The sequence below is a fragment of the Dipteris shenzhenensis genome, chromosome 23 (assembly GCF_047967505.1).
Source record: "Dipteris shenzhenensis isolate YYH24624 ecotype China chromosome 23, Dip_SZ_1.0, whole genome shotgun sequence".
NCBI lineage: Eukaryota > Viridiplantae > Streptophyta > Polypodiopsida > Gleicheniales > Dipteridaceae > Dipteris > Dipteris shenzhenensis.
Genome location: NC_141618.1, coordinates 17,325,769 through 17,335,279, shown reverse-complemented (window position 1 = coordinate 17,335,279; position 9,511 = coordinate 17,325,769). Strand labels below are relative to the sequence as shown.

General features: G+C 42.4%; 1 long non-coding RNA gene across 1 annotated transcript; it reads left to right on the top strand.

Moving 5' to 3' along the window:
- Nucleotides 1-1,682: 1,682 nt before the first annotated feature.
- On the top strand, nt 1,683-2,392 carry LOC147887070 (uncharacterized). The gene is made up of 2 exons (XR_015543248.1): nt 1,683-1,770; nt 2,010-2,392. It is a non-coding gene; the product is annotated as an uncharacterized LOC147887070 (long non-coding RNA).
- The last annotated feature ends 7,119 nt before the right edge of the window (nt 2,393-9,511 follow it).

Genomic DNA, 9,511 nt, shown 5'->3' with positions numbered 1-9,511 from the left:
AAACCTTTCAGCTTACTCCTTTACTTCCTTTTGTTGTAGTCATGTAAAGTCTAAGGAGCTCTTTACTTGTCCTTTGATCTCTCCCTTCAGATTCTCTTTGTGTCATCATGTGAGGTTGATTTTCTTCACCATGTTTCTACAACACCCATGAAGCAATACTCAACACATTGGCATCTATTGGCTATGTACTTTCCTTGAACAAAAGCTTTACAGTATTGAACCTAGACTTGGAGAAGGCCTAGGATCAATTGGACCTTCATCCTTAGCACTATGTCCAAGCCTCCTCTATATCTCAAGCTCATTGATGTGTCAAAAACTTTCGTAGATGCCCATCACATCAAGGTAAATCTCTTTCATACATGCTTGCATGTTTGAAACTTTGCCACTTGTCCATTACATCAAGGTAACTTCCAAAAAATTTATGACCTCATCCCATCTACTTTGACACCTTTACCTCAGATAAAAGTGGCAACTGGTTGGGTGAAGTTACTCACCACTTTTATATGAGGTAAAGGCCTCCTCATGTCCCCTACCTAGTCCGTAGAGTGCCAAGGTTAGCTAAGATCTAATCTCAGTTGTCCGATGACGGCATGATGGAATTGCACCTCCTTACCGATTAAACCACCCACAAATAACATGATTTCTACTTGGGTGAGCTTTCACGACTAAAAATCCCACCCATGGATGGCTATCCACATGGAGGAAGGAGCTGGAGATAGACTTTCCAATCGAAAAGTCCTTAGAATCGACTTGCATCGGATTTTGAGGACCGTGCCTTGTGGGTTGACATTAAAAAAAATCTTCTCTTCAATGTGTATATAGTCTCATCGCGGTCAACATTTCTGTTGCTCTTGGTGGCCAGACTTCTTGGTTATGAGAGTAACTCTTGTTGTTGGGTGTGTTGAGCTTGGTTCCTAGGATTGAAGTCTCATGATCCCGTGAGAGCCATGCCTTGTGGCTTGATGTTAAAAACTTTTTCTTCTCGAGAAACTTATACTACCTCCTCCATCCGCCGCTAACGGACCGGCTGTCTATGCCCGAATGGACTTTTGCATTCTCACGTTGACGTTAGTGGTTCCATCTGGCTTCTCTTGGAACGTTCTTCTGTTGTTATCCGACTCATCTTTATTCTCTTTTTGAGAGATAGTGTGCATCGAAGAAAATTTGCAGGTTGGTGGAAGTAATCTCTTTGAGCTAGTGCACACAGGCAGGGAAATGCGCAGCTAGTGATGACTCACACGGATTTCGAGGCAAAATGGTGGTGCATTGGTTCGCAAAAGGAGCGATTGAATTTTTAAGGTGCCAAAATGAGCACCAGTGCGCAATTGTTTTTTCAACCAATCAGGTGCCATTCAAAAATTTGCAGCTAGCACTCCACACTACTCTAGAAACCTGCACACTTGAGAGGGGCCAATCATTCTATGCCAACCAAGGCTTTGTGAGAGGTACAGTGTAGTCTACACTGTAGTGTTGTCCTTTCATCGTGCTCAACAGGTGAACAATGGTAACGGCGCTTGTAATGAGGCATGTGCTTATTCTGTGTGCGTACTGCGGTGTGACTCGGAAAGCGCTTGCCTGCACAAACCAGATCAGGACGAGACCCAAGAGTCCAATTGCCTTACGATTCCTCTTTTCCGCCCCTTATAATTACCACCCCCACAGACCTTGCCTTCAACTGAACCACAGCCATGGCTTCTCCCCGATTTCCGTCCCCCATCCTCCTTCTCTTTGTTTTCCTCGTCTTGCTCGGTTCTGCTTCCGTTTCCACAGGTCCTCTTCTGTTTCCTTGCCGCATTTCGCTTCAGAGAAACGGACCGCACGTCCGCTTTAGTCGCTTAGGCCACATTGCTTGGGCTTGCAATCTGCACGAGTTTTAAGTTTGTCGAAGCCTGATCTCTGTGCCCTTATCTTTTATCGTCAGTGCAGCTTTTGATTCTTCATCTCAGCTTTGCTGCTTGAGAGAGTGATTCTTCGGCTAAAACTAATCCTGTTCCATGGACGGACTGCAGCCTATCGAAAATTGTCGGCGGAAGAGCAGAAATACCCGAGCACCCATCCGTGGAGCGACATGCTCAAGCATAAGTGCGAATGCTGCGTGATTGCGCCCAACAACACATGTACTCTCCAATGCTGCAAGAAGGGATGCTGCCCATAATGCAGGATCGGAATGCATTTTAAGGCATTAAGCTCTCACCAAGCAGGAGATTAAAGTAGTGCTATGTTCTGTCCCTCCTCGAATGCGATCTCGTTGCTGTTGTCTTACTTTCTCAATGCTTGTACCAAAGGTTGCATCGAAATGGCCTCACCATGCAAGCTAAAGCAAATACCAGAAATGTATTGCATTGCCAGACTTGTAAAAGTGTTCGTGACGCAATCAATCTTGTGGCCTCAACCTAGAGTATTATCAATTCCACCGTCATGCTTTTTTGCTAATCTTCTAAAAATCAATATTTTCATTCAAGAATTTATCGATTCAAGAAAGTCTAGTCCCTATACCTAGTCCTATTCATAGAGGATGCGGTTAAAGAAAACAACCAAAAGAAGCTTAACACAAAATTGTTAGAACTTAAAACGTGTTAGAAGATGGGTTTTGAGGTTTTGTCTTTGTAGTCAACCACCTAGTGCACTGTGTAGATGCCATGCACAAATGTGTTAGGCGCCCACTCGTTCTCATTAGCCTCATTGGTTGCATTTTCTGCATTCTCTGTTTCTGTGCTTGCTGCATTGGATTGCATGTTTTGGATGTGTTGTGTCCATATTGTGTTGACCTAGACATTGTTCTCCCTATACAAGGGGGTGTTTATGAGGTCTAGCAAGGCGTGCATGGTAATGTTTGGACGCACTGACCCACTTACGTAGTTGTGGTTGTATTGAAGGAATCTCTTTATAGCACAATAGCTGTTGCACTGTCATCGATGAATCGCAGTAGGATTCATTGTGCTCTGTCGACATCTGCAAAGACATTAACAACACTCTCGTGGAGGCCACACTAGCCGTCGTATGTTAGTTGCCTTATTTGCACAAAAGGTATCCACACAGAGACCAAGCGTTCCTCAACCTTCTTCAGAGTTGCCACACTGCCAATTTTGGTCGCAAGCTTTGCCTTGAGGCAACTAAATTTAGGTGCTTCGCCGTTGTTTACATGGTTGTAGCAGAGAGAGCACATGGTTGCGTCCTCGGTTGGTTCCTTCCATTCCCAAAGCTTGTGCTGGTTCATAAATTCTTTGTGTATCTCTTTTGTCAGTTTCAGTTTGTTTTCGAATGTCAAACAACTGCAACTTAAACACTCAAAGCTAGGTGTGTTCTGGACTTTGGCAAGGTATTTGAGTTGTTTTTTTGATTTTGTTTTCCCTGGATTACGTTGTCTCTTAATGTTGGGTGCTGAACGTTTCTTGTTCACATTGTCAGATTTTGGTATTCCTGCATGGAGGATTTTAAGGCCAGTTGCAACTGTGGTTGCGTTGTGTGACCCTGCCCTGTAAATCTTTCCACATATGCTTTTAATATTGTATCTCCCATGGCCTATTCTTGACTCGAATGCACATGCGATGGCCTTTGCTAGTCGGCCTGGTTGTAAATCCATTTCTTGGTTCAGTATTTCCTTGTCCTCTATAGTCCAAGCTTTGTAGCTGCGTTTTTTCTTTATAATAACCAAGGGCACGATTGTTGGTGGTGACATTGTCTCATCAAGCAAGATTGGATGCGTTACTTGGCTGGTTCTATGACCTATTTAGAACTCTTCGGCTTTGTGGTTGCCGTTGTGCACCAACAATTTGAATGCACAACCCAAGATGTGTTGGATAAGTTGCAACATGTAGATTACCGTTTTTCATGTGCATGTGGCTGACATGTAACTGGACGTTGGGTCTTGTAGCAGAGCACTAGCGGGCTTGGAGGAAGTTGTTTTGTTTGCAAGGATGGCTTGTAGGCTTGCGTAGTTGTTGTTGGTTGCGATGACATGACACAAATGAGAATGTCTGTGTTGGTTGGGTTGGATGCGACAAAATTCTTGTCAATCTCTACATTGTATGGCACAATAGCATCTTGTATCTCCATGGCGGGTGGCATGTTTTAAAGCTCGCACGTGAAATCGTACACCACTTCAAGAAGTCTCACAAGGTGGTTGCTACTACTAGCGTGTTTCAAAAGTAGCTATACGTATTTTGTGTGGCAATTGTAACGATTGTTTAAAATTTTTCATCTCAACATTCACAATGCGTTGCTTGATTGCATGGATGCCTCATTGGCTAGTTTAGCACAGTTCCTGAGGTGTGAAGCGCCTACTACCTCTAAGCATCTCTTTGTTGGCCTCCTCTGGTTTGACATGTTATTTGGTTATTTCTTGAACTCTTATTGTTGGCCTCCTCTGCCCATGATGGCTTCTTCTTACTCTCCCTAACAACATCTCTGAACTCAGATCTACGATGCTTGAGGAGATCACACATTGCTTAAGCATGTAATTTCTATCAAACTCGTATCAGGGAAGGTTGGGATATTTCTCCTTTATCGCTTCTAATATGGCTTCCTTCATGTAACACATATTTCATTAATTTTGGACTTGTCAATGTACAATTCATTTTAATAGATACCTTTGGACTAGTTTATGGATAAAATTTAAGGAAAAAATCACTTCAAAACATAGATAAAAACATAAAAACAAGGAATTTTAAAGAGTGTTTTGAAGGAAATAAAATCAAATTTATAAAAGCATAACAAAGATAAGCTATACCAAAAGATAAGAAACAATAGCAAATAAAACTAAAATTGTGAAAATTAATGTAACTTCTTACATAGACTGGTGCACAGTCCCAATTCATTTTTGTACTTAAATTTCTATTGGAAGGATCTACACAGTGCACTGTCTTTGTCTTTGTAGTCAACCACCTAGTGCACTGTGTAGATGCCATGCACGAATGTTGAGGGTTTTGTGCACCATTTGGAACTATAATGGTACCTTATGGCCAGACCCAGGGAACTTCTCAGAGTCTTATACAGGATGAGACATAGTCTTTTACATGGAGACACACCAGAGCCCAGAGCGTCCACTACCGATAGTGAGTGGCTACACATGGGAGTCAGCCTTCAAGTATGAGATGAGGGATATAGGAGGAGTCCAAGGATTAGGCGGGGGTCACAGTATTGTACAGGTCTTCCCTCGTTAGAGCCATCTCCATTGAGAGGAAGGACGCACACTCCCGATTCATATGGATCTAGATCCGACGCACAGACACCCGTGACCTTTTCATAACAATATGCTACTTCCTGCCAGACACATCCCACTTCACCAGAGTGGCACGAGAGGAGGGTGAGGCATCGCCATATGCACCCTTACATAAGGATATTCTAGACCTTTCAGCCCGCGGGGAGGTTCTCCTTGTTGGGGACTTCAACGCCAGGGCGAGCACGTGCCATGCACCACTCTTGGACTAGGCATCCAACATTGACACCACATCCCCACAAATTATTGAAGATCCAATGTGTGTGCTTTTACTTATTGCCTTTCCCTTCCTATAATCCAAATGTTCTTTTCTTCTTTTAGGCTAGAAATCATTCACATGCACTTCTATAGACGCGGACTGCTTATTCTTTTTCAATGTGGATCATACAACTCACGTAAGGAAACTGCATTGCAAACACATACATTAAAAAATGATGGAGCAAGATATGGAAAGTATTAACCGGGAAAAGAATCCGAGCCAACATGTATCTAGTAGTAACTTGGATCCCATTGATTGAAAGTACTAACTAGGAATAAAATCCAAGCAACCATGTATCTAGTAAGGGGATACAAGGGCAATCCACCATGCCTCTTCAACTGTGCTTCTCTTGTAACTCAAACCTATAAAAAAGAAAAATATGCACAAATCACTTAGGATGACTACAATTTTTTACCACCCCAATAAAATGCCACAAAAGACGAAAAGGCAAATTATTCACACATTGTCAAAAAACATACTCCATATACACTAAGAGTACCTGCTCTATCTCTTCTGGAGTAAACTTGGATGCAAAGAAAGAGACATCAACCTCTCTTGATCTCCTAATTGAGTACATTGTCATGTTTCAACTTCATTTTGACAAAGGCCTCTTCATCTAATCTTTCATTAAGAAACATTAAACAATAATAAGAATTCCTTTAAAGTATGTTGCTCAAAACAATTTGAATGTAAGCAAAATAGAGAGACATATTACCTATTCAACCTATTCAAAGATCCAATCTATGGGAATTCATCTATGGGACCAATAGATATAAAGCTTTCTCTCATTGCAACATGCTTTGAAACATCAAACTTGTATTTCTGTTTTATAGCCTCCATCCATGCTTGGGTCCTGTGATTGCCATCCCAATAAAGAAACATTTTGTGTTTCAAATCTCCCCACATGTCATTCTATTCCCAAATCTTCTCAAAATTTTTATTAACTTCTTGCCAAATAGGATCCCATGTGGAAATGATATCATCCATGACTAGAATCTTTGATAAGATGGCACCTTCATAGACAACACAAAGGATCCTTTCTCCTTTGAATATCCATCAAAAATTAAAAGCACTTTTAGATTGAACTGTTTGGGATCAACTTGCCTCACTCCATCATGTATATAAATGTGACATAAGGGGACTAATGGGGTGGAAAACCCCTCACAACCTTTAAGCCTAGCCATGGTTTTACCCAACAACTCCACTTGAAAGTCAAGAGTTGAGTGATGAAATCATCCTCATTTTTCCTCTTTTGTTTCTCTTTCCTTCCCTTCCCTTTTTTCTCTTCTTCTTTCGATTCCATGTCAGTTAAATATGCCTCAACCAAATCATCATCACCAAAAGGAATAGCCTCCTTATTTTCCAAAGTCAATGGCAACAAATTTATATTTTGAAAACATATGTGCTGATGAATCTAGAAAACTCGATTAAGGAAGCTTTTTGCACTATATCCAATTACTAGATGAATAGAGAGAGAAGAGATGCCCTTACTTGAGGTATGTTTAACTCGAATGTTAATTTTTTATTCCCTCTTTGATCTTTACATGCTTCTCCTTGTGTGATGTCAACATGCTCTAATTCCTTGTGTCCTTCCTAGGTGTCCATATCATGAGTATTCTTAATGGCTTCTGTAGTCTCCACCACATGCTTGTGTATAGACTTGGTAACCACCATTCTATTAAAATTTCAATAAATATATAACTACGTTAAAACTAATTGTAACTATTATTTAATAGGTTGGCCACTTAAACAAAAAGGAATTTATTTTGATGGTTTGAACCCTTTAATCTAACCAACTATATTGACCACTTAATTAAATAAAGCCACCTTAATTGAACAAAAAAGAAATACATCTACCACTTTAATAAGTGAAAGAGAAATACTAATTGCAAGTATATATATCTCTCAAATAAAATCCCTAGCATGGTTGGAGGGGGGGAAATTCACGGTTGGAGTTAAATAGAGCCCCCCTTCAGCATAGCTCACTAGCGAGCTATGCTTCAAGGGGGAAAAGTTTTTTGTTTTCAATTTAAAGGGGGAAAAGTTTCTTATGCTCTCTCTATTTCTTTGTTTTTTAATAGTTGATCACTGGCGAGCTATGCTGAAGGGGGAAAAGTTCCTTATGCTCTCTCTATTTCTTTGTTTTTAATAGTTGATGAGCTACCCCCCTACATGAAAATTTTTGGTGTAAGGGAAAAAGACCTCTAGGAAAGCTCACCAGCGAGCTATGCTGGAGAGGGGGGGATAAATTTCTAGGTAGGGAAACAACCCCCGCCCCCCCTGCAATATAGCTCGCAGGCAAGGTATGCTTGAGGAGGGCGAAAATAGCATGAGGAAACCATAGATTAGTTGGTAATAAGGGAAAATATTTGACACCCTCTGGTCAAATAAACATTTCTTAGATAGCCTCTGGTCTACTAGACGTTCGAATACCATTTTTACTTGAGGCACCTCGAGGATGCTACCTTCATTTCTAGAAGATTAGAAACGAAAGACGTCTCTTATATTCCTTACGGGGACTAATCTCATACGTGAGAGAAGGAAGGTTTGTGGGAGGTCTAGTGGAGGCATTCTAGAGGTTCAGAGGGAGTGGAGAGGTCTGGAGGCGTTTGCACTGTCTGCACAGCAGGAGGAAGAGATCTCCTAGACTTGGAGGAGAGGCTCGGGGAGAGGAGCAGCTGGGATAATGAGCCTTGAGAAGAGAAGGAGAGGTTTGAGGAGTGGAGGGAGAGGCGGCCACGTGTCAGTTGGAGAGGAGAAGGGAGGTAGCAGTAGTGCAGCACTGCTTAGAGGGGGACCAACTCGGACCATTCGTTGTCTTGCTGACACGCGAGTAGAGGACTCGTGGTGACTGACTACGCCTATTGCTTGGGTCCCATGCTTTCATAGCTGGAAATGACCCATTGGTGATATGGCCCGAGCATTCGTGGCGGCTAACAACAGAGCAAGAAGAGTTATGGTGGGCAACATGTGGTGTCAGCAAGAGTGTCACATGGCAGTGAGGCGATGCAGGTATCGACATAGCACATGGCAACGAGGCGGCATGCCAACGGCCACATGGCAGTGGTAGAGCGAGGAGAGGCGACACGTGGATCCGTGGTGGCCAGATAGAGTCCCACATTTGTAGATGGCACATAGGTCCTAGTGGAGTGCAATAGACAACGCAGAAGGGAGGAGGCATGTGGCACACGTGGACATAGCGGCAGGTGGGAAGAGGCACAGAGGGGCAGAGGTGCAGAGGGGAGAGGCATAGTCTGCAGAGGTGCCACAAGCACTGTGACCACGTAGAGACGCATAGAGGGACACAACACCACGTGGATGTACAAGCTTTATCGCACAGAGGTGGTAGACAAGCGACCACGTAGTCGTACAGTGTGTGGGGGACAGAGGCCGATGCGTGCGGGATAGGCAGCATCAGCGGTGCAACGCCACGAGGCATTGCAACATTTGACGGCGTGGTGCGGGATAGGAGGGGGGGAGAGAGAGAGAGAGAGGGATGATATATTATATATTATTAAATATATTGTAGAATATATAAATAAATAGTATATTATATATAGAGAAATAATATATATTAGATATAATTTAATATATTGTATATTTTATTCTGCGATTCTATTCACTCCCACTCATGCCATGAGCGCTCGGACCCCTACTTATAGATTCATTAGTTTCTAGCCAAACATGTCCTTTAAGAAAGCCCCCACAAGTTGTATCATACGCAACTCCTCCACCACCTTGAGTACACATAATGAACAACTATCTAGGCAATAGAGGGAAGTTGGGAAAGATATGCAATCTCCACAATCTCATGGAGGAGGTAGGGCATCTCTAGGATCAAGGAAATTTTTGCAAGATTGAAGGAAACCTCTAGGGATCGATGAAGAAGTTGGTCGAATGGGTGGGGATTGAGGAGGTGTTTTGGGATTGAATTGAAAATTGTAGCTAAACTATGCAATCCTACAAGACCAATGGGTTGTTATGAATGTGAAAATCCTCAAGGGTGAGGAGAATGTTTGAAAACTCTGTCGTAG